This window comes from Aythya ferina (assembly GCF_964211825.1).
Source record: "Aythya ferina genome assembly, chromosome: 1".
In the NCBI taxonomy this organism is placed as follows: domain Eukaryota; kingdom Metazoa; phylum Chordata; class Aves; order Anseriformes; family Anatidae; genus Aythya; species Aythya ferina.
In genome coordinates, this window is record NC_140296.1 from 14,798,336 (window position 1) to 14,823,792 (window position 25,457).

Consider the following 25,457-nt stretch of genomic DNA (forward strand, 5'->3'; position numbering starts at 1 on the left):
AAGAAGTTCTTCCTAACATCCAACCTAAAACTCCCCTGGCGCAACTTAAGCCCGTTCCCCCTCGTCCTGTTGCCAGGCACTTGGGAGAACAGACCAACCCCCACCTCGCTACAGCCTCCTTTAAGGTATCTGTAGAGAGCAATAAGGTCACCCCTGAGCCTCCTTTTCTCCAGAAAAATTGTTTCTTAACATTGTTTCTTGTTCCTGTGGCTTTTTCACACAGTGAAATTAGTATCACCTTTTCTGTAACTGAGGAGAGGTTACATATGCCAGCCATCTGACAGCTAGTCCATCAGGGAGCGTTTTCTTTTTTGCCATTTCTGAAACAGCAGGAGCTTGTCCTTCTTTCTGCAAGCGTGCCCACCATGACGCATAATTGGCCCTCAAATATTTTGACTATATTTTGAACTTTTTATTTAACTGGAAGGCTCTAAATAACCCATTGTGTGTCATTTTCAGGGCTGGGAGAGGGGAGGGGCAGCACAGTGTGTTATTTATGTAAAACTTGTTTCTGCCAAGTAAAACATCTGTATTCCTACCTTTCTTGCTAAAAACCAACATTGTCATTAATACTTCCATTTGATTGAAGTATTTGAGCTTGTAGCTTTTAAAACTAATTTATGTTGTCTGCAGTAAGAATGGATATCACAGAACTTCTTAAAACTTTCTTGTTCCTATAGTGGTGGTGCTTTCATACAGAGAAATTAGTGTCAATTTTAAAAACCAAAAATAGATTACAGCAATTGTCTGAAATTAGTTGATCCTAAATGGTACTGTTGAAAGCCATCGTTTTGTGTTAGGAAAACAGAAATGAGTATTACGTAAAGATGTCGAAGATGTGGTATTTTCTTTGGTGCAGTTTAACAAATCAGCATATTCTAGAATGTGTGAACTTCAGTGGGCACAAGTAGAATTTCTTGGAACAATGTGAGTTTATGCCATTTGAGATTGGTGGCTCATTAGGCCTTGAGGAAACGAAAAGCAAACTTTCTTGTTTTGACTTTGTTAGTGAAAGCTCTTAAAGAACAACTTATGAAACCTGAAAAACAGATACTTGCTTTTTAAGTTTTACTCTTACAAATGTTTTTGTTAATGTAGTGGTTTTTGCAGAAAGTAGACCAACTTAAGAGATACAAAGTGTCTTTACACAAAAAGTTGATTTTTAAATTATGCTTATTCAGGTGAAATCAGAATGAAAGTTTTGATCTTGGAAAGCTTTTGTGCAGCTTCATTATTACCACAAAAAAAAAAAATCTTTTCCTTTTTTTTTTCTGCAAGTTTCTTGTCCTTTCTTGGTGTTCTGGTATCCATTTCAAAGGGTCAGGTTTCAGCAAGAACAATAAAGAGCCTGAGACTGGAAAGTACACACAAGTCTGGCAAACTCATCTGCATGTGCAAGATCGTTTGTTCTCAAGCAGACATCCAAAGTAAATGATTGAAAGAGCTGCTAGCTGTGAAGGATGTGTCTTGAAGGGGAAAGGAGTGGAAACAAACCAGGTTGTTAGGAATAAAAATAAAGGCTGTACTTTCTGAACCTCTCTCTGCTGGGTCACATGCTGACCTTGGGAGATTTTAAACAGCTTAATGGGCTGTTTTCTTTTGGCTTTCCTTGGGTGATGCCGTGGTATGGAGAGGCTAATGAGGACAGTTCTGAAGGCTCTGTTCACACTTTCGAAGTACATTTCTGGTTCTTAAAAGATTGTTTAATATTGTCTACAGGTGAGATCCCCCCAACTTCACTGGAGTTCATGAAGATTTGTAAGAAAAAAAAAAAACACTCAATGTTTTCAAGTACTAGCAAAATGTTTTCTTTGTATGCTTAAGAAATCCAAAGAATTTCTGAGAATTAATTTTAAGTAGCAAGTTTGTATCTCAGAAGCTTTTCTCATTGTTGAGTGATAAGTTCAATTTCATACGTGCAAACTTGTTAAAATCATGTCTTGTCTAGTTATACCTTACATTTTTGCTCAGAGCATGAGGACTGAGATTCCTGATGCTAAATAAATTTAATGTGGTTCCTTCTATACTGATTTTTGGTCTCTCTTCCAAGTATTCAGCTTTTTTGTTGGATTGGCTGCATTGCTCTTTGTTTCCATTTGTTCTGTAGCCACTCCATGAACGGTCTGGTAATCAGGCTCTAGAAAGATCTTTGCAGAATAGGTAACAGTATTAGATTTTTTCCAGATGTCAGTAAGCCTTATGGTTATAGTTATCATAATACGCTACATTGCAAACTGAATAATTTAAAAGCGAGTTTCGTACTTAATACTGTAAGGATTTTAGTTGCTTCCACTAACCAAAAGGTAAAGCACCACACGTATAGTGGTTTGTGCAAAGAGATAAATTAAAAAACAGTAAGTACAGGGGGGGAAATACCTGTCTGGCCTAATAAATGCATGTGTTTATGTGTATATAGGCCAGATACATGCCACGCACCTATCAGTGCCTACTGAAAGAGGGTGAGAGTGGAAGTGTAGAGTGATCCAGAATTATTCTGGTAAATCAGTCTGTCATCTAGATAAACAGTCCCCTTTATGCGTGAATGGCCAACGTATGATTTCCACTCATTAGCGTTCATCTTGCTGTTATGAGAAGGACTCTCGAGTGTAATTTTCTGTTAATGAAAATGCAGATGGTTTTGGCCGGTGAGTTCAAACACTCTTGCTATCCAGCTGGTAAAACTAATTCTATTTTTTACTGAAACTGCTACTTAAATAGAACTTATTAGTTGAGACTTGCCTGGTTTCTAAGTGGTCATAGCTGAGTCATCCCAGCATTGTTGTGCGGTAGGCTTTAGCCCATTCTTAAGCATGCAGTCAAAGAGACTTGCTTGGTTTCTGTGGCGATGTCAACTGCATTGCTTTTTAACCACTTCCTGTTAGCCAGCTGCTGGTTGACATTTCAGTGAACTATGGAGAAAGATAGTGGATCACTCTCTAGGCAAAAGAAAATATGCCGCAGGAGGAGCAGGCGGCAGTTCCCCAAAGCAGAACTGTGTACGGGCTCTGTTTGATTTTTGGAATTCCTCCTGTGCCATTTTAACTCAGCCTTACGCTTTTAATCCTTACAGAGGTCGTGCAATACTTCACATTTTGTCGTGTGGGGAAAAGTTAGCTGATTGTCCAGCAAACAAGTCTTGTAATTACTTTTCCTACAGGAAGTAGTTCTTGCAAGCAGTTTATCAACAACTTCCTATTTTTTCTGTGAAGTGTTGAATGACTTCCTGAAGGAGGCCAAGGTGGTTTTCATTAGTATCTGTGGGCGTGTTTGAGGTGTTTACCCATCTGGCAGAAACCTTAAAAATAGATCGTTGTTACACATTTCTTTCTTACTCCACACAGAGCCATGGCTGTACGGAGTGAAGCTGAATGGTTTTAAGATACCGAACGGGTTTAAGATAACAGGGAGCTATGTTTTTTTTCTTTAACTCATGGGACTCTATGTGTACAAGAATATTATGTCATACATGACAAATAACCAGCAATGCTGTTTTAAATTTCTTTCACATCTCTATTTTTGCCCCTGTCTGGAACCAACTGCTTCAGCGACATCATCTGCTCCCTTCATTCTCCTCTCCTCCCCACCCTTCTAACCTTCTAGGGCAGAAAATGTTTGTTGGAAAAATTGCTGCCACAGTTGTATATTTTTGTTGAATACCTAAATTTTCTGGGGAATTGTGTATTTAGAATCATTAGTTATGGGAGCTCCTCTGTTTGTGGTTCTATAGTTTAGGCTAGTTTGGCATTGAAAGAGATGTACTGTTGGAAACCAAACCTGCAACCACTGCTTTTGGCAGGCTTGACTACTTTTTCATACTTACACTAAAAAGAAATGGAAGTTTTTTCTGTTTGCTAAATTCTATTTGTAACATGTCAAACTCATTTCATCTTTATATTGGTGATTTCTGACTTTATGAAAGTATTCATGAGATCATTGATCTAAAAAATTCCATGAGATTTGTGCAGCGGAAAATGGGCACTGTCAGTTTCAGAACGTAGCTAGAGAAGAGAAATATTAGCTCAAATGCTTTTGAAGTAGAACACACTGTGGTATGTTTTTTGGCAATTTAAGACTTTGGGTCTTGGAAGGCCAAGTACTAGAGCGTATATCTTTCCTTCTGCCTCTTACTTGAAGAAACCTGAAATTTGTTTTGTGAAAGAAACTATTTTGAACGTACACTTGTACTAAAGATTCCCATATCTTTAAAAGGGAGGAAGAAGAAGAAGAAGCAGAAGGGCAAGCCTGTGTTATTTGTGTTAGTACTGAGCCTGAGCTGGAAGGAGGATGAAAGCACACCTCCAGTTCTCTCAATTCAGAGAACGTGCAGCCAGCTTACTGGGTGGGCACTGGTGAAAGAAATGGCACACGGTGCTTTTCCTGTGTTTGATTTTGTTTTGCCTAAGAAAAATTGCAGAGGTACTGATAATATCTTTGCGTTCAATATACTGCCATACAAGATAATTTCATAAGACTCTTCCAAAAACAGTTTTATTAAGCTGATGTGATTTTTTGGTAAACAAAATTTATACCCTGTGGTTTTCATTAACATATTTTCCTTTTATTTATAAGTGTGTTTATATTAATTATTCTCAGAAAAAATAGAACCTGGGACAAATACAGAATCTGTAGTTAGTTTTAAGATAATTAAATTCTTTGAGGATGTTTTTTTTTAATTGGCTGTTGATCTGCACCTTTCTTCCTCCCACAGGTTTTGCCTCTCAATATCTCTCTTAAAAATAATCTTTGTGCATTATAGCGTCTGATTCAGTGCCTACTGGAACTTTTCCATGAATTCTGAAAAGCATTGGATCAAACCTCCACTGAGAGCTGCTAGTGCTGTAGGGGAGCATGGGCCAACTGTAGAAGATGATGAATATGGTTCTTACAAATCTAAGTTGGATCCAAATACACACACTGGAGAGAGAGAAAGCAGTGGCATAGTTGTGAAATTAAGATTGTGTTAACACAATTTTCATTAAGGCAGAAAAAAAGGGGTTGTTTCAAGTATCAAACATAAAAGCTAAACCTTTCAATTTCCGTTATGGAGTTGGTCAGAATTAGTACTTATTTATCTGTTGAGAATACTTTTGGTTTATATACTTGGAATGTATAATACTGTTTTATAGCCATACATACATATCTCCTACATTTAATTTAAAATGAGTTTATGTTACTGGGGTCTGAAAACTGTAATGTGGTGACCGCTGCAATTGTAACTAAATTCTTTACTATGTCTTTTATAATGAGAAATCTTAGAGTCTCTCTGATCAGTAATAAGAAGCATCTGATACAGGGTTAATCAGAATTCTATATAAAGTATGCTTCTGCTATTCCACACAAGATTTTGTCAGGTTGTATTTGTTTAAAAGTAGTAGCATCAAGCTCCATGGGAGCAATTATGCCACTATGGAATCACTTCTGTTTGCTCAGGTCTTGACCTTTTCTAAAGACAAACAAGAATTTGATATAAATCAAGATGAGTATCTTCTGGACTCTCTTATCCTTTACCTTTCTTCTGAGTGTTGAAGATGACAAAGAATTATAGAAGGTTTTCTTTAGTAGTCTTTTGGTTTGTAGCATAGTGTAACCTGTAACCCATCAACCACAATATGGAAATTCCCACTCAGTAGAGAGCAGTAAAATAAAATGATATTAATTTGAAAGCTCCGATAAATCCAAGACAGTGGACCTACCAGTTTTTACAAAAATTATTTCTAATGGGTAAATGCAATTGAACTCTGAGTAGTATGTGGCAAAAATCTGACCTTTTAATAAGATTCATCTCTTGCTTCGTTATCTCTCCTCCTCTGCAAATGAAGAAAATCAGTAGGTTGAAAATTTCATATGCAAAGCCTCCACTTCCATCTGCACCTGTGGCACAACAACTGCATGTTTTTAAAAGCTAGCACAGAGCAAGCAGAGTGGGTTTTTCACGCAGTTTGCCCATCTTTACAGTAGACTTTCAGAGAAAGGAACTTTTTATTTACTGGACATGCTGAAATGTTTACCTGCGGGACCTAAACTGGGTCACATGTAAAATGAAAGCAGAGTACTTGTCCCTAGTTTGCTCCCAAATAAACATTTTCATATATCAGACATCAGTAATTACTTGAAGATTCCCTGGAGATCAAGATGTTTTACTCAGGGTTGAAATACAAGAGTAACTGTTAAAAAAAAAAAACTGCTCTGGTATTAACTGCAAACAATTTCAGTCAGACTCTTGATTAAGACTATCCTCCCACTGCCAGCCAACCAAAGGAAAAAAAAAAAATGAGGTAAATGGCTATAGAGAGATGTCAGCCAAATCAGAGATGTTTCTCCTCTTTTTATATGTTGCCAGACCACTGCATGTGTTTATCTTCACAGCTGGGAACAAATTCAGATGATGTAATTCGATTTGGTTTAACCTTTTGAAACTGATAGCAGCTCAGTTCTATTAATTTTGTTTCCTAATGCTTTTGTAAATTGCAGTGTATTTGTATTTGTTTGTACAGTCCAAACACACATACGTGGTAAAACTCATTAATGGTAGAACTCAGTCTTTCACTATTTTATATAAAAGTTGTTCCCTCTTTTTTTTTTTTTTTTTCTTTCCTTCCAAATAAGCTGTGTGTGATTATGTAACCCCCCTAATATTTAAATGACTCAATTTCTTCAGTAATTCCTAGAGAAATTTTCCCTTGGTTGAATGCGGGAAATTTACGTGAATCTTCTATGAGTAGCAGCAATCCTCTGGCGGGTGTCCCTAGGGCGTGACTGAGATCACAGCATCACAAAATGGTGGGAAGGGACCTTGGGGTCCATCTGGTCCAAGCCCTGCTCAAGCAGGGATACCCAGAGCAGGCTGCCCAGGACCATGTCCAGGCGGCTTTTGAAGGTCTCCGAAAAATGGCAGGGAGACTCCACCACTTTTCAAAGGCCTCCCAACCTGCTGTATGCTAAAAGATAGCATTGAGTTGTGGAAGAAAGACAGGACTGTCTGTAGGGGAAGCTTGATGGCTGAGGAGTTCGCATAATGTGAAACCTTCTTGGGAGGAGGCTGTGCTGGAATGTTAGCAGATAAATGCCATGTAATGGCAGGACATAGTCTTACAACCAGCTTGCTAAACTTCATTTTTGTGTAAGGGGATATTTGGAAATTTACCAGATAAAATATATTTCAATGTGTTTAAATAGGAATCTAGAGCATGGGGGAAGTTTGTCTTTTTTATGAAAACTGTACCGTTTGTGTGTATGTACATATATATATATATATATATATACATGCACACACATATATATACACACATACATATAATATGTTTGTCTTTTTAATGAAAACTGTACTTCATACATATGTATATATACAGATATACATGTATATATTATATGTGTGTGTATATACATGTTTGTTTGCTAAGTAACACTGGAGTTTTGTTTGAAGAACAGGAGTTTTTGGAAGGCATAACCAGACTGTGCCCCTGTTTCACAGCCTCCTGAAGTGCTTCCTGGAGTTTCTTTTCTGGGATTCGCTCAGCTGGTGTTTAATCTGGTTTTAACAAAGTTACTTGAGGCGGTGTTTCAGGCAAGTATAGCTAGGTTTTCTAAATTGCTGGTTAAGTCAAACTAATAATATAAAGCTGCCTTGTAAAGCAGGACCTTTACCAGTGTGCTGCACGTCAGTCATGGCAGTTGCTAAGGAAACAAAGCTGTCCTGAAAACAGTCATGGACTTTGCTTTAATTTCACTAATGAGACTTTGCTGTGTCATAGTGAAAGATCAGATCCCTTTTGTTGAGACTCTGGCATGCGGTTTGTTAACTTAGATTGGTGTTAGCAGTAAGTTTAGTTATTGATTATTACACTGAGGTTGGGAAGCCAGTTGTGGTGTTTTTTTCTTTCTCCTGCTGAACTGTTTTATAGGGAAGTCAAGTAAAGGTCATTTACTATTGCTAGTTTATCTCCAAAGGGTTCTGATTTATGGAGAGCTTTGTTGGTAGTCTGTCTGCACTGCATGAGTTTATTCAAATAGTTATTGCTTTAAGGATGTCTTTTCCTTTCTAATTACCTGTTGTAACTGAAATGTTAAGTAAACTTTTTGTCTTTTCCGGATATGTTATAAAATTAGCCATCTGTGACGTAGTAGTACGTTATCTGAAAGCAAACAAGCACGGGTTGTATATGCAAAATGGAATTCTTTGGGTAAAGGAAAGAAGCACAACTCACTAAGTGGGCTTTAATTCCAGGTATACTTTCTCATAGGACCTCAAAAAATTCTTCCTTGTTTCATGATCCTTTTCAAAACCTTGGTTGGCAAATCCTCTACAACTACTTTTCATTCAAAATATATGTGGTCTCTTTAGAATGGTAAGAGAGAATAAAGTTTCTTTCCACATTTACTGTGTTGATGGTATAGTTGGAGGACTTTAAATACCTGGTATTCACAATTCAGTGGTGTTCTTTAATACTTCATTATTGAAAAAATCTTTATCAGACTGAACAGCTTTACATTAAATATAGGAAATGAGGTACAGTTACAAAAGTGTAATCTGAAATATAAAAGGTCGTTACAAAGAAAAGGTAAAATTAAAGAATCACTGTCCCAGTAAAAGTTTTCTTAGCATGAGGGCTACTAATAATGCTAATTATTAGTGGAAATCTTACTGTTAGTAACAAAATGTAACAGGACTGAGTGGTACAGCACAGATTGCATGTGTTTTCCATGTTTACAGGGGACGGTGCATGGACTTTTTGTTCTCTAGCCTGAGTTTAAAAATGTTTTTGTAATAAAGACATGCAATGGTAGCTGTGTATCAAACATGAATCTTCGCATCCTAGCTGGTAGTCTAAGAAGCACCTTCTATGCCTGACTTTATAGGCTGTTTTTGTATATATAACAAAAACATGTTTCTGGAAATGAAGAAATAGTGTGCGTTAATTGGAGCCTAGCTGTCCCTTGATGTCTCTGCTTGCCGTTAGGTCAGGATGAATTATGCCTGTTTAACAGCAAAAAGTTTTAAACTCTCTCAGTCTTAGTGAGAGCATCCGATGGCACATTCCCTGGCTGCAGTGCTTTGTAGGAATGAGCCTGACTAAGCTAAAACCGCTTGCGTTCTGGTTTGTGAATGGGTAGGTTTTGAGAGCTTTTTCGTAGTCTGCTGTTGACATAATCACATTACCATCAGTGTTGATCCATGTTTCACTTTCCTACTTCTGTCCCTAAATACGCAAGTACTTAATTTCCATCTTCATGGGATACTTACACTCTTCTAGCCAGTCAGTTTAACATTTGGACTGAAACAAGCGTTCCCTTTCTTTCATAGCTGGTCTTTCAGGTTTTTCCTTACAGGAATCATAGTCTGAAGCTGTTCTAAAGCACAACTATGATATTGGGACCAAGTAATTACTAGATAATGGAGGATAGGAACTTTCAGATTTGTAGTGTTAAGAGAACTGTTACAATCTGTATGCTTGTGAGTTTTTGTTTTTGCCATTTTTATTTTTTTTTACCATAATGACTAATAACTGAAAAAAATCTATTGGTATTTCACAATATCCTGATAATTTAGTCACTGGCTAGGCATAAGGAAGAAAAATGGGAAACAAACCTTAGCATAACCATTTAGTTAAAAATTAACATTTTAAGTATCCTTATTAACAAGGTCAAAGGAAGTTTTAATTATATTCTTCAAAAAATATTTTGCAACTCAAATCTGTGCCCGTTTTTTATTCACAGTTAGGTGGGTCCTAACACGATCAGCTTTGTGTTATAGACATTTGTGGAGGAATTTGGACCATTCATTGTTTTCTTGATGAGTTAAATGTCAGTTGTGCATGGCAATGTCTCCAGCAAAAATGATTCTTAATTCAATTTAGAAGCTGTGGTGCCCATTGTCCAACTTCTGGTTTTAAGGTTGCGTCGGAATGGGGGTGGGCAGGAGGGGAGCTTTTTTCTTCTGGCGCAGCTATTTGTGTGGCTTTTGCTCAGGGCTACAATTTGAGTCCTGTTTATGCTATGATGGTGAGCAACTCGGAGGTTGCGTGTGAACTGTAATTGATTCCTCCACTCCGCAGTTCTCTCGCAGGAGGAGCGCAGCCCCTGCCCTCTGCCAAGTTCTGCCCTCTCAGAATGTCTTTAGATGCTTGCTCTGTGAAACTGAAGGGGAAGGATTTAAAATGCTTTCTAAACCAAGGTAATAGCTTACTTACCCAGTTGTTGAGAGAGTTGCAGTAAAGTGAAGATTGCTGGCTTTTGGAATGGATAAATTTAATGTAAATAAGCTTATGTGAAGAAGTCTTTATTCCCCACAGGAAGACATTAAGCACTTTTTTTTTGTGCTCGCAGAACAAGTCCGTTTGTATGGAATTTATTTGAAATACGGGAGATTCTGGTGCTTGTTGCCTTGCCAGGATCTGCATATATTTTTTTTTTTCCTTTAACTTTGTAAAACTGTTTATATGAGAGAGATTTGCAAGCTTATGAGTTTGCTTTTACGTGATGCCTATAATTCTTAAGTATCTGGAATAACTATCGTATACTTATCTCTGCAGGTAAAGGTATTTGATCTGTATTGCCTTTACCCGCAGCTGTGGTATGAAGTCATGAGAGCTTAGACTAGTAGCCGTTCAGTTACTTGCCCGCTGTTGATTAAAATATCCCCGTCCCATCTACCATATGTAGTAGGTATGTGTGTACTTTGTCATGATTTAGTCCAATTGCAAGATGCATGTTGTGTAAAAGAAATAGATGCACGTGTTACTTTGTTGTACAGGATGTGGTTCGGTTCTTGACTTCCAACTAAAATCTTTGTCTATTTTTCAAGCTGCAGAAAAATAAATAAGATATGAATTCTTGGAAGCAGTTACTTTATCAAACTGATGAGTCAAAAAAAAATTATGAAAAGAAGATACACAGGCTGCAGTGCTATAGCGACTGGTTCTGTCCCGTTGTTCTGCTTCATAAAGCAATCTTCGTTTTCACTTTGATAGGACCAGTTGCTTTTCATTGAGGTTAGTATATCACTTGCATCATGGGCAATATTTCTGTTAAAGGAAAAGTACATTTTTTCCAAGCTATTAGGCTAGTTAGCCCGTGTTCCTGCCCAGCATTTCAGAGAACCTATTAGCTGTTACCTCTCTGGTGGATCCTACAGATCCAGTATTTGGCATTTGGCAGACACAGAAGGGCTGACCTGCGGAATCAGACACTAATTTTTTAGCGTTGTTTCATATAGGTAGCTTTTGTGTAATACATCTAAGGTATAGATATAATGATTATGTGAAGGAAATAAATCAGATGTTGTATGGTTGATGTGGAGATAAGAAATGAGAATACTAGCAGTAGGGAGGCAGTTAGAAGTAGCCATGCTGTTCTCCCGAAGTCTTTATTTACTGTTTTTGATTAGAAGTTCAGTTTTTAAAACCTAGCAACTACTGAGCCCTGCCAGCTTTGCTCTCATAAGATGGTTTATTAGCAGCATCTCTGTAAACGTATCCATGATGACTAAGAAACCTATCCATGACGGACTAAGAACAACTAAGGTATATGTGATACTCTTCCTGAGTACTCTCTGGTTTACAACTGCTTTCATTCCAGGAGTATCCTGAGCCAGGTATGGTTTCTATCTATTTCTGTCCTCCAAGACTTGTGCTGTCTCCCCTTCAGACCATGTAAGCTTTTAGCATCTGCTGTGTGCTTTGGCAAGAAATTTCACTCCGGCCATCCATCCACTGCATGAAGAAACGCCTTTTTCTGTTTTAAACTTGGCTTCCATTAGCTTCAATCAGTGGTGCCCAGTTCTTATTTTGGAAGTGACAATGAACAGTTGATTCTTGCCCATGCTGCTCAAGATTGATCTTCTCTGCAAATTATCTTTTTTTGAAACTCGAGTCCTAACCTGCTGGGTCTTTTGGGGCAGAAGCTTTTTTTTTTCCCCCTTCAGTAATCCCTGTAGCCCTTCTGTGAGCCTCTTGCAATTTTTTGTATTTTTAAGATGTTGTGCAGCACCCATCGTTCTGAACCTTCCATCTTAAACAACAACAAAAAAAAAGGTAATCTCATGTTCGTTTTATTCCGTCTGCTATTTATTGTCCTTTGACTTTGTATGTTTTTATTTCAGTTCTTTGTAGTCAGCAGAGGAACTTCTATCTCTGGGAGATTTTGTGCTGCTGCTGTGCTTCTTTTTCCAGCACAGATCCTAGTGCATAGGCCCCTGTGGAAGTTGACCAGGCCTATCTGTGTTGTAAAAGCTACTGACTTCTACTTCCTGGTTCTTATTTAATAGTATTAATTGCTCACGTTGTATCAGGACCTATCCTTATTCTGTAGCTGCCTTTTTAACAAAAGAAACAAAAACAACTTTGCTGTTCCTAATCACATCTTCTAGTCATCAGTTTCTGAAACATTATGCCTGCTATTATTGCTGTGTCTCTAGAAGTTTTCTTAATGAATTTTGAGATACAAACTCTTAACGTTGGTGCATTTGCTTTGAAAGGGAAAGGTCTTTACTTCATTCCTATGTGTGGGATCTGCTCCAACAATAGTGTGGTGGTGTGATAAAATGATACGTTATATCATTTAAAAAAAACAAAAACAAAAAAAAACACCCTGAGAGATTCATTTCCAGAATGAAGTATCTGTCTTTTAGCTGATACTGCACACATACGTGTAGGTTTTTAATTGAATGCATATGTTGTTGGAGAAGTAAGCAATACCAAGGTATTTGGAAAACAGGTAATTTCTTCATATGTGTCATTCCAGTAATGCTGGAAGAATGTCAGTCTGAACTTTGCTTTGGAATTGACATTTCAAATTCTGCTTTTGAATTCAATTACAAAATAACTGCTGTCAATACTGTGACTTATTTTAGTTTATCATCACTGGATACGTACTGCACAACACTGAAGAATAGTGACTACATGTCAAGACAGTTTTCTTACCAAAATAAGAGTATTTGGCACTAATTAAGATTGTCAACCAGTGGTAACTATCTTCTGATATTTGATGTTTCCATATGTGGTGATCAGTAATTGTATAATAAGGGGCAATCATCTGGGTCTTCTAAAACAACACCACCAAACAAACAAACAACCCAAAACCCTTGTGTGATTCAAGTTCAAGTGAGATGAAAACTTTCTTCTCCGAGCAGTGAAGGTTGATTGAATTGACATAGGAGCTTCAGGATTGTTAGGAATCTTAAGTAGACAGGAAGATGCAAAGAGCTGTGGATGTGCCATATGATCTAGATATGTTTGTGTTTTTTTCCTTCTCTAAGTTCACAAATGCAAATGTTTGTGTCTTAATTGCTATGTAGCCAATACAGTGTTTAATGAAGGTTGGTCATCTCTCCAACCTTATGCTCAGAGCAGAACGTGGCTAACACTAGATCAGGCCAGGTGTGACTGTTCAGCCAAGTCTGGAGAACCTCCAAGGGTGGAGATCCCACAGCCCTTCTTCCTCCTGTTAATATGCTCCTTCACAAAAAGGCTCTATACAGCAGAGTAAAGCCTATAGCATAGATTCTGGTGGACAGCTCACACCTAATGACTTCTAAAACGGGGTGTAGTTTCTCTTCAAACCAAGCAAATGAAGTGGCATGCTTTTGGGTAGGATTTTCTTATTGTCTCGTATGTAGAGTTCAATTATTTATATAGGGATTTGCCTTCCTGGAGTGCTTGAATGATGTATACTGGTTTTCTAGGTTATTGCTCAGTGTTGTGATTGTATTTATGCAATTCCTTTAATTTGCTTGGAGCTCTGATAGGTTACTGGGTATGGAGCACAGTAATCCCATTTCAACTAGCACACGAGATGACTTCTTCAGTGATCAGCGCTGCGTGTTAAGTCATAATAGCAGGGAATTGTATTCAAAGTAGAAGAAATTGCTGCTTGCCTATTAAATCATCCTCCATGTTTGTTCTCCTGGTGTTCTGTAATTATGGGTTTCTGGAGTAGATAGAACAGATTAAAATATAAATCCACGGGGGAAGTATGTCCTTTATTTTTAATGTAGTTTGATTATGTATACGTAGTGGGGAAAAAAAAAAAGTCTTGCAAGTGTAACCTCACAGCTGAATACAATGAATACAAGAAGGATAGATATGGGTTCAGCTACCATTGAGGTGGCCACAATCATACACAGAGATGGCCATTATGTTTGCCATAGTTTGTTGTCTGTTTTGGGAGCTACTTTGTAGTTCTTATTGCTACAGTTGGTCTTAATTTTTTCTATGAGTCAGTGGTGGGAGACCTTGTCATGCGTGGTACATGAGATGGGGTGAGATGGGAGTAAAACTCATCGGAAGGCAGGGCATTATACGGTTAAATGTGTTCTATGTTCACATCAAATTTGAGGAGTGGAAAAAAAAAAAAAAAACAGCTTTGTAGACTTTGAGAAAGTGTTTCTTGAGTTTCAGAGCTGTAGTGCTGGCATAATTATTTGTGAAGTTACACCATGAGCCACACACAAAGCATTTTTTCTGGTATGGTATTTTTTTTCAACTGATTGGTTCTCTGCCCCAGTTCATGGCGAGGCTGCTTAGAGGAGGTGGTAGAGGTGGGCTGTGCATGAGAATAAACGAAGCCCCTTACAGCAGTGCTGCTGCTGCAGAGATGCGCGTGGAGTCACTCCATCTGACACAGAAATCCAGTTTTACTTCACAGTGTAGTGTTTTAACTAATGTATAGCTGATGGCTTTTAGTATTTTGATCCAATATTCAATATAACATAAACCAACTAGTTCTTAAACTTTTAAAATAATTGTATAGCACTAGTGACTTTCAACAGAATTGTAGTAAATGAGAGTGACAGTTTGTTTTTTTTGTGTGTTGTACTGTTCCTCCTCTTGTGTCCTGTGCATTGTTCATAATATCCTAAAACATTAGAAGCAGTTTTGGAGCCAATGAAACAGTTCTGTTTTGCCCTTTGGAACATAGTAAACGTGTTTTTGATGTTTTGAGGAGTGTTTTTTTTTTTTTTTTAATTACTATCAATACTATTTATAATGTAACATCATATTAACACTTCCTATAGAGAGATAGAGGGATGTTATATTACTCTATCTTTGGCAGCTTCAGACTGGCTTTGATGCATTTATATTGTCTGCAATAAATATATCTGAGGTTTCATAGGAGTCTGTTTTTACTCTACTGAAAATATATTTTTAACAACTGTATAATGGCTGTATTGAATGATAAAACTACACTTACAGGAGAAACTATATAAATATTTAAAAAACAAGCTTTATTTAAATGTCTCCTAATTCTTGACTCTAGTTTCTAAGCAATATTCTTCTGTTGCTAGTTGCAAACAAATTCATTGTGACTTTTAAACACAGTCATTACAAGAGTAAGCAAGCAATAGGCATAACATTTACACTTTGTCTTCCTTGAATCCAAGTTCTGTTATGAACCTCCAGAAAAGGGATCCTTTTGTGTTTTCCTGTTAAGCCTCTATGCACAGCCTGTGATGGCGATGTTCAACAAAACCAGCTACTCTTAATCTAAAATTTAGGAAGCTGACATAGTTAATATTTGTGAGAATTATAGTGAAAGAAAGCCTACTGAGTTTCACTTGTAACATTGCATTTTGAGATATTTGATTTTAAGAAAGAAACAACAGCAACAAAAACCTCCTTGTATATGAATTCCTGTAGGTATGTTATCTGCACATCTTTCTGTTGTGGAGTTTACATTTCCATGCTCCGTATGGAAGCACAGATTTCATTGAATGGAGGAATTTGAAACATGGCCCGAGACTTTCTATTTCTGTGTCTAACAGTAAATGTTGGTCATCTACTAGGACTGTGTCATACATACATGGGTGATGGTATGGATGAGTTGGTATAAAAAGACTTTTTTTTTTTAAATACAACCATGCATTAATGTATAGCTTAGTATGAACTTCAAAATAGCAAAATAATGGGAAAAAGCAGTTCTTAAACAGCTGTATGGAGAAGGGAAACAACAAAAAACAGGTGGTTGTCCGGCTTGTAAACTGAAATTGGGAAAGTTTTATTGCGGACATCTGTGTAGAGTTAGCACCTTCCTGTTCCACAAAAACTGAACCAAGGTTCAGTAATTCCAGTCCATTCCAGTCCCACCAGTATGTATCATAGTTAATTGGGACAGGCAAGTTTTTTTTTTTTTTTAATAATATATGTAAATATATGTTTAATATCTATTTTTATATATATTTAAGTAAGCATATATATATATAAAACAATACTTAGCTGTAATCTAGTATACATTCTGTAACTGATACTCGAATGTCCGTGGTTGTTTTTAAACACTTCTAACAATATTCATAACTTAGCTTTGCTGTGGTTATAAACTTGATGTTTGAACTAAGTTTAACTGAAGTCAGCAAGGTGTGTGGGTATTTTATTTATATTTTTGTGTTTTATTTATTTTAAGCAGCTACCTTGGGTATTGAGCTATTAGTCAGTGTGATGTATTATGCTAACGTAGCTAACATCTGTTTTGAAACTCAATTTTCTTGCCTTTGTACAGAATCTTTTTTTTTTTTTTTCTTTCCTTGTAATTTATCAGAATTAAAACACTCCTGCTAAACTGGAAGACCTGAAATAGTGTCTTTTGTAAACAGCACTGGGAGGTAGATAGCTTGGATTTTTATCAGTCCGTATTTTATGTAAAATTATATCTGTATATTTAAGCCTGTGAATGCTGAACAGGATTTTGGTCTGTCCAGTGCTTTGATGGGATTTAAAATCCGGATGAAATAAATACACTATTGTATTAACTATTAATAAGGGATCAGACTACTAATTTCAATTTGTTAACACTACAGATTTTGTGCACCTTGTGTTCAAAATTATGATGGGAAAAACATGACTTCTGAGTGACTTTTAATACTCCTGCAAAGCTATTTCCAGTAATAACTTAATCAAAGCATACTCTCAATAAAATGGAGGAAAATAAGCTCTTATAAAATAAGTGGTTGAGATCTAAGGATTATTTTTCTATTGAAAAAGAATCTATTTGCTCTATTTTAAGTGGGATATTTAACACAGAAGCTAGCGTACTTATGCTGTACAACTCTTCAGTAGTAGTTCTGTTGCAACTCTGGTCCAGGTAAAACCAGAGTTAGTCCTGCCAGTCCTCAGAATTTTTGTCAGGACGCACATGTAAGTAAAAATCTTAAATGTAGAAGTGTGTATCAGTGGAACAATTAATAAATGTACCAAGTTTTAGTAAGAAAAGGGCAATACCATAACTCTGTTAAAAGTTGTGCAGGTACAGTTATTTGTTGATGAGCTTGCAAGTTCCCGAAGCACAGTTACCAGCAGAATTGCAGAGTGGAGCAAAGTCCAAACTCATAGTGCAGGTAATGTGGGGAGGGCTTTCAGGGAAACTGCAGTAGAAGGGAACTGAGAAATAATGCAGAACTGGCAGTTCCTCATTTCTCTCCCTTGTGTACGAAACAAAGTTGTTCCACAAAAGCAATAGAACAGGCAATGATTTAACTTAGTTGTAAGTAATAATGATGGTTTGAAATAATTGCATGCCTATGGTGTGTTACTCTTCTCAGCAGCATAACTAGCACGCTACTATTTCCTGCAGTGGAGCTGGGCTTGATTTAGCAGCCTGAGGGATCAGCTTCTCTTATACGATGTTTTTTGCTCTGAAAATACAGGTGGTTTGTTCCCCATAGGCCTATCAAGCAGGATGATTTTTAAAACAAACAAACAACAACAAAAAAAAACTAACACTGAGTATCTGACCAACAGGGGTTGATGGTGGGGAAGCAAGAAAAGAAGGGATGTGTAGGTGCACATCTGCTAGTATAGGAATTGGTCACGGTTTATTCTTGGAGGAATTGATGATAACAAAAAAAAGTCTAGCCTGTACCATTGTCTGTCATCGGATATTCTTCTAGATGTTTGTAAGTGTGAATACACATTGATATTTTATGAACTGTAAAAGGTCAGTGCTTTTTTAGTCTCTTCTCCGTTCCTTGTGTAAATAGTTGCTGTAGTTGTGGTTAATCTCAAAAACCAGAATAAAAACTGAAGCTGTTCCTTGCTATACATGTACACAGCTCCTTCTTGATTTATGACTTGTTCTTCCAGTTGACCTGCTTGGTTTAACTGCTGTGCTGTGTAAAACTAAAGTAAACTTTGAATGTTTTAATTAACTTTTCTACTACATGATGATAGAGCAAATAGTTTCAGTGCGTGTGTTCATTACAGAAAGATGTATTCAACTCTGATGGGAGAATGAAAGGTTGACAGCAGATACATAAATGATAAGGTAAACAATTTAATTTTATTCAGAAGTTGGAATTAAAAACCAAATTTGTTTTAAGAAATAAATGTCACTAAAATTCTTGATGTTCAGTATAGAACTTCAGTGATTGACACACCCATGGAGTGAAAAGGTCTAACAGTGTTATATTTGTGTGTTGTGTAAATCCAGTTAAGGTCTTATATATATTGTATATAGCATGACATTTCTGTTCTTTCAAAGCAGTGTAATTACCAGATGTGTCTAAGATTTACAGGTTGTAGTTGTGATTCTGGATTTTTTTTTTGTGTTTGAGGTTATTTTGTGAGGTAGAGTTGTCTATCCTTAATAGTCTTTATGGGGTAACTTTTTATGCAGCTTAGCCAGTATGACCAAAATCATTTAAAAAACAACAACAACAACAACAAACAAACAAACAAACAAAAAACAGAGAGATCTTGGTTATGAGTTATTATGTATTTTTATACCCTAGGTTGTGACTTATTTTTTTCATTTTATAAGCACTAGATACACCATTGGTTATAATGTCACTCAGTAGACTGTAACAATTAATGGCTTTAATTTCCTTTTTAAATAATGCTCTGTATCAAGACACATACCTTTTGATTTTGCAGTTAACTGAAGCTAATGTACAGGTTGATTTTTATGTGACTGAATACTTCCTTCTTCAGTGAGTGATTTGGTGTTAACATTATTAAAATCAATTACCAGAAGTCTAATAGGTTAACACGTTACTCAATCTGCTTCTGTTTGGAGAATCCATTTTCATTCCAAGGTTATGGTTTACTTCATACCAAGAAACATATTAAGAACTGAGTAACCAAGTCAGGCTTTTCTTTAAAGAAAAAGGAAAAGGTCAAAAGGGTAATTTATTTAATCAATGCTTATACCATGCGGTTCAGAAGCCAGCAGTGGATTTCTGTTGATTTTGATAATTTGCTGATTCTTGTAAGGAAAGCCTGGAAACTTAAGATCTTTATTTTTGGTTTGGCTTTGACTGCTTATTTAGTCCATCAGTAGTTATTTGCTGCACAAGTATCTCAAGGGTGCAGAAGAAACTGGCAGTTAAGATTGAAAAAGCTCAAAGTTGTGGTAGGCTTGATTCTAAAAATGTGTACACACAAACAACAGAATTGTGTGTGTGTGAGTGGTCTTACATCTGTTAGACTGTTTAAGTAGACTAACTTTATTTTCTGTGGTATTGCAAGCCTTCGAACTTTTGCACTGACTGCTTTTGCAAATACACATTAACACAACTTAGAATTCAACCTGCTGTTGTTTTTACTGATTCATCAGATTTTAGACCGTGTGAACAAGTCCAACCTGACCTTGAAATTCGAATGGTGCCCTTTTAGGCTGATGCACCTTCCAGCAAAAGGAAGATAATTTAATTTGGAAGCAGTAGAGGTGGTTGTCACCTAGTCTGGCCTTCTTGATGTAGGCCATATACTGTCATTCATTAATTTCTCTGACGATATATAAATGTATTCTTGCCAAATCATGTCCTGTTTAAATGTTTGCTTTCACTGGAGTGATGCAAGAGCCATGCAGAAGAAATTGAGGATCATTTCCGTATGAAATGGAGTTAGGATTCTGAAATTTCTGAAATGAGTTTTTCTTCTGAGAGACCATACAGAATATTGGATTTGTGTTATTGGTGGAACGCAAAAGTAATGGAAAAGAAAAGGAAATAATGTGTAACGTTAACTCTTCTCTGAGAAAGGTGTAAACTCAGCATAGGTTTTAGTGCTTGAACACTTCAGAGAATTTAATCTACTAAAATATAGACATCACTTTAATTTAAAAAAGCTTGAATATTCCAGTGTGAGATTTAAGATTTTAATTTTTTATCTAGAATATGATCAAAGAACATGTGACAGACAAAAATGGGTCCCTGCAGTCTGAAAAGGCGACAGCTTGCATATTGACTGTGTTTTTCAAAGTCAATGCAAGCTATCCAAACTAATTGTGAAGCCAATTTTAATTGGTATATAAGAATTGGTTTGAAACTTCCCACCTTCTTGTGGAGTTAATTAGACAGTCGTGTTTTATTAAGTAATATTATTTAAAACAAAAATGAGTTTGTTACTTCACAGCTGTTTGTGGTAGAGAGAAGTCAGTGGATTAAATTTGAGGCCTAGTTTTCTTGACGGGGATTTCATAACATTTCCCACACAGTACTTTACTTGTCTCAGACTTCGGATAAATATGTGTCTAGATTTCTGTGGCTTCAGTAATTGCCTGTTTGTTTGCTGAAGCTCTGGTTTGTGACTTCCTTTAGTGAGGCTATTCAAATTTGAGAGGTGGGTTGTAAGAATAAAAGTGCACTTGTGTACGTGTATAAAACGCGCGTAGTGATCAGTAAATGGAACTGAAAATCAGCATCTCGTGTCACTTTGGCAATAGTTGTAATTCTGATAATTCTGATTAAAAGACAATACACTAAAAGCATTTCTCAACCATTTGAAAAGAAGACACGCTGATTCTTGAAAGGGGAATAGAGACTGAAATTGAAAAGGAAATTCGGTTTTCTTGTGGTAGTGCCAGTCTGATAGGCACATAATGTTCCTTCCTTCTTGATGGAGCAGAGCAAAGCAGTCATACAAAGACATGTTTTAACAGCATCTTGGTAGACACAACCATGTGTTAACTCTGAGTTTAACCATGTTTTGAAGAGTTCTGGGAAGTAAGGCTTCAACATTATCTATGAAGCTGAATGATGAGAATTTTTGAATAAATGGTGTGGGGAAATACATGCTACATACTGAAATTATTATAAAACTTATTACTGCCTGAGGGTACACTTCACAACAAAAGCATTAATTAAAAGCAGTATTACCCTGGCAAGACGTGGAGAACAAGATCTGTTCTTGTAACAGAAGCATAATTGCAGTCTTGTCAAAATATCATTAGACCCTGTGGCAACTGAAAGAACATCTTCCCAACATGGCTTGGCTTTTTGGAGTCCATTTTTTATACTTTAATTTAATAGTTTTCTATTTACAACTTCTTTAATTTTCGCAGTTGAGTTGAATAAGGGTATTTTAATGAAGATCAGGAAAAAGCGAAACAAATGGAACCAGATACACTTCAGCATGTTATTAAAGGGAGTAATGTGTTTTTGCAAAGCTGTTTTATCCTCCTACGGTATAAATCTGATGGAAGCTTGATGTGGAAAATTAGAGGGGAGAGAGGCAGTGGAAGAAAGACACAGTGGTTGTTAATTTAACCCTCTGTTGTTGTAGAAGGTTGTTTTCAACTTGAGTTGATTAAGCACAAGAGCTGGCAGACTATCTGACACAGGTTTTATCAGCAGTGTTTTAGATGCAGCGTGCTCAACCATATCAGTCATGAATCCAACAACTGTTGCATATACTTGAATACATCATTTTGAAGGCAGTCTCTACAGTGAGACATTGCTTTGGAAAAGGGAAACTGTTTTGTTGTTGAGTACTATCTTGTTGGGATACTGATGACAAAAAAAAACAAGTTCAAAGAGTCTTCATGATATTAAATGTAATAATATTAAAAGTAAACTCATTAAATGACCATTCTGTACAGAAAGATTAGGTACATAAGCATATGGATATTTTTAATGCTTGGCTTGACTTTTTGTGTTCCTGTTTTTGGCGGCTATTGGGTTTATTTTGTTCTGTGGTTTATAGGTACTTTTAGACCAATCACCTGGTCTAAAAGCTATCAGCTGATCAACTAATCACAGTTGTTCTATGGCATTGTGATGCCTTCAGTTCTGTTAGTAGTTTCAGAAAGCACAGTGTAAATGTTTTTGGTATGTTCCCTGTCTCTTCCCTCCCCCAAACCAATCGACAGCTTTTGGGATTTAATAGTGTTGATTTCTGAGCTGTTTCTTTTCATCAGTTTTGGGGAAAGTAGGAGAAATATTAAACAAAATTGGTGGCTCCTAGGTTAGTGAACTCCATATATCTAAAGCTGCTAATAGAAAAGCTTGAGTCAGTTTGCCTTTTTAAACAAATAGTAATTGAACCACTTTAGTTCCTAAAATTCACCAGTTATTTTGATAGTTGGCATAGAAATGCTGAAAAACTCAAGTTCTATTTCACTTCATGACTTGTTTGCTGTGTAAATCCTTGTCTTATTTTCTGATCTCCCATTTTTTCTACACATGCCTTTTCTTGGAAGTATTTTTCATCAATATGAATAAAAAGTAATCCGGAGCATCCAATGAAATGTTTGTTTAAATTAGTTCTTAATTGACAGTTTCTCAGACTTTAACCAGATTTCTTTCTTGTCCAAACCTTACTCTTTGGCAGTAACTTGAAACAAATACTTCATACAGCGACTCAATCAAAATCTGCTACAATGCAAGAACTGCTGCTCACATGGTGTGTATTGGTGACGTGAGTCTGGTTTCTGGCTTTCCTGCTAGCTTAGTCTCTTCGGTCTTGGATTTCTGAAATACAAACCTAAAAAACCTGTTGACTCTCAGGTTCTTTAAAAATGCTTGGACTTTCTGGTGAGTCAGTTTTCATATGAATATGTGCATTTTAATAGTTTCTGAAATGCACAGTTTCTGTGTATTTTCAAGTTTTCTGGTTTGGGAAATGCTAAGAAAATAAAAATGGATAAAAGCATTTGTGGTTTAGAAACTGTAGCCTGTAGGAAAAGATTAGTCTTGACAATACAGCATTGTCTATTGAGTCAATTAAGCATGTAGGTTTAGCTAGCTTGGGAACAAGTTCCAGCATGTGACGTTGTAAATAGCATTCTCACATAACAAATGTAGGCTTGGTAAGTGGGCCATAATTTCCCCTGCCACTTCATCGGGTTTTTTGAGTCAACTGTACTGATGCTGTTAGAGTCTTTCTGATGACTGTCTTAGGTTGCTGCTACTACATGCTCAGGGAGTGTTGGATCAAGATAAGGCTAAGTTGGTCAAAGTGTTGTCTTGCTGGTGTTTTTCTGCTTATCCATACACAGAAATGGGAATGTGGGACGCAGGTACTCAAAATCCTTAATAGTAGTGCTGATTCTTCTACCTGTCTCACTTGTTCACTTGAATACATTTTAAACACCTAGTCACTTTATCAGGCAAGACATATGAACAACGAGAAGAACTTACCCCATCCCTGAAGGTGTTCAAGGTCAGGCTGGATGGGGCCTTGGCTGACCTGATCTAGTGGGTGGCATCTCTGCCTGTGGTGGGGGGATGGAGTTAGATGATCTTTAAGGTCCCTTCCAACCCAAGCGATTCTATGATTATATGAACTGAATACCTCTATAGATTGTCAGGGCAGCTGAATCTCACCTCAATCGCCTTCTCATTTCCCTTTCTCAAAGTAAGGATTGAAAATTATGAAAAAGGGCTCAAAGGTAGAGATATGGTCAGGGACACGACTCACCAATTGTTATCACAGGCAAAAAAAAAACAAAAAACATAGTAAGATTAATGTAATTTATAGCCTGTCTCTAGCAGACCAGTGAGAGCTAAAAGCAAACTAGAAACACCTTCCCTCCTATCCACTGTGTTCTACCTCATCCCCCTGAGCAGTGCAGGGGAATGGGGGCTGCGGTCAGTCCCTGGCGCTTCGTCTCCACCACTCCCTCACAGTCCCTCTCTGCCCCTGCTCCCCATGGGGTCCCTCCCACGGGATGCCGTCCTTCCCAAACTGAGCCTGAGGGGGCTGCCCACACGCTGCAGCTCTTCAGGAACTGTTCCCACACGGCTCTGTCCCATGGGGTCCATCCCCCAGGAGCAAACTGCTCCAGCACGGGTCCCCCACGGGTGGGCGGCAGCTCCCCCCAGACCCCCTGCTCCTGCGTGGGCTCCTCTCCACGGGCTGCAGCTCCCCCCAGACCCCCTGCTCCTGCGGGGGCTCTCCATGGGCCGCAGCCTCCTCCAGGCCACATCCACCTGCTCCACCGGGGGCTCCTCCACCCATGGGGGGGCTGCAGCATGGAGATCTGCTCCATGTGGGACCCATGGGCTGCAGGGGGACAGCCTGCTCCACCAGGGGCCTCTCCAGGGGCTGCAGGGGAACTTGTGCTGCCTTGTGCCTGCAGCACCTCCTGCCCTCCTGCTGCACTCCCCTTGGGGGCTGCAGGGCTGCTTCTGGGCTCTGCTCACAGAGGCCACCCTACAGCCCCTTTCCACCAAAACCTTTCCATGTAAGCTCAATACAATTGATGATACAAAAATCATGGCAAACTAAAGGATTCCTTCTCCGCATAAAGCAGGCAGTGGGAGGAAAACCTTGTTTTTGTAGCTTTTACCTTTCACATCAGGCCTGTCTTAATTGTTGGTTATATTTTTTTTGTCATTTGGATTTGGCTTTGTACTAAAACAACCTTTTTTCCTCCTTTCACTCCTTCTAATACTGTTGTATTTGATGGGGAATTATTAGAGATGAATCTTAAGCATGATCATCAGGTCAGCATTCTCATTCTATTTATGAGAAAAGAAAAATTTAAGTAGTTTTGCGAGACTGCTAATTTCAGGTAGGTTTTGTGATGTGCCTAATGGATTTACCTGTTGCAAACATGGAACTATGTAATCTCTAGCAGAATAATACTCTGCTGTATTAAATGCTGCCATCTTTGGATTGTGATCTGCCTACACCTCTAGAAGTCTCAGCTTTTGGTGAAATGTAACAAATATGATTGCTGTTAAAGATAAAAGCATGATACAAAGATTCTCTGGCATGTCTGTTTTTAGCAACAAACATGTAAGAGCAGTGTGGTCAAACTGCCTAACTAGAAAAAAAAGTTAACTGCATTTTGGCTACTTTAGGGGAAATCATATTCCGGGTTCTGAAATGGAGTACATTTCTTAAGGATGACATTCACCACTTGGACAGTAAGCCAGTGGTCTCCAAAGTGGATGGCGTGCTTTCAACTCCTGTTGAGGTGTGGGAAGAAATTTTTTTTGGTACTATAAATAAATCAAAATATATATATATAGCTTTAATCTTCTCTTTTTTTTTTTTTTAATTTCTGGTTTTGTATATGTTTTGTAATCTGTATAATACATCCATGCAGTCATACATCTATATAACTTACAAATATGCAATATCTATATAACTTACAAATACGCATATACTGGGGATGTGTGCTCCAAGCTTTTATTGATGGGGTGCATGATCAAAAAAGTTTGGAGACCATTGGTCTAGAATTTTCGTGTGTTGGGTTCTTTGTCCTGCTTTCTTACTACTGGCAAATTTCTCATATTCTCATGT

At 37.5% G+C, this 25,457-nt stretch overlaps 1 protein-coding gene across 8 annotated transcripts in view; it reads left to right on the plus strand.

Annotated features, from left to right (window-relative positions):
* YAP1 (Yes1 associated transcriptional regulator) overlaps positions 1-25,457 on the plus strand; it is an 89,838-nt gene that overhangs the window by 3,882 nt on the left and 60,499 nt on the right. The gene's annotated exons all lie outside the window — the stretch shown is intronic.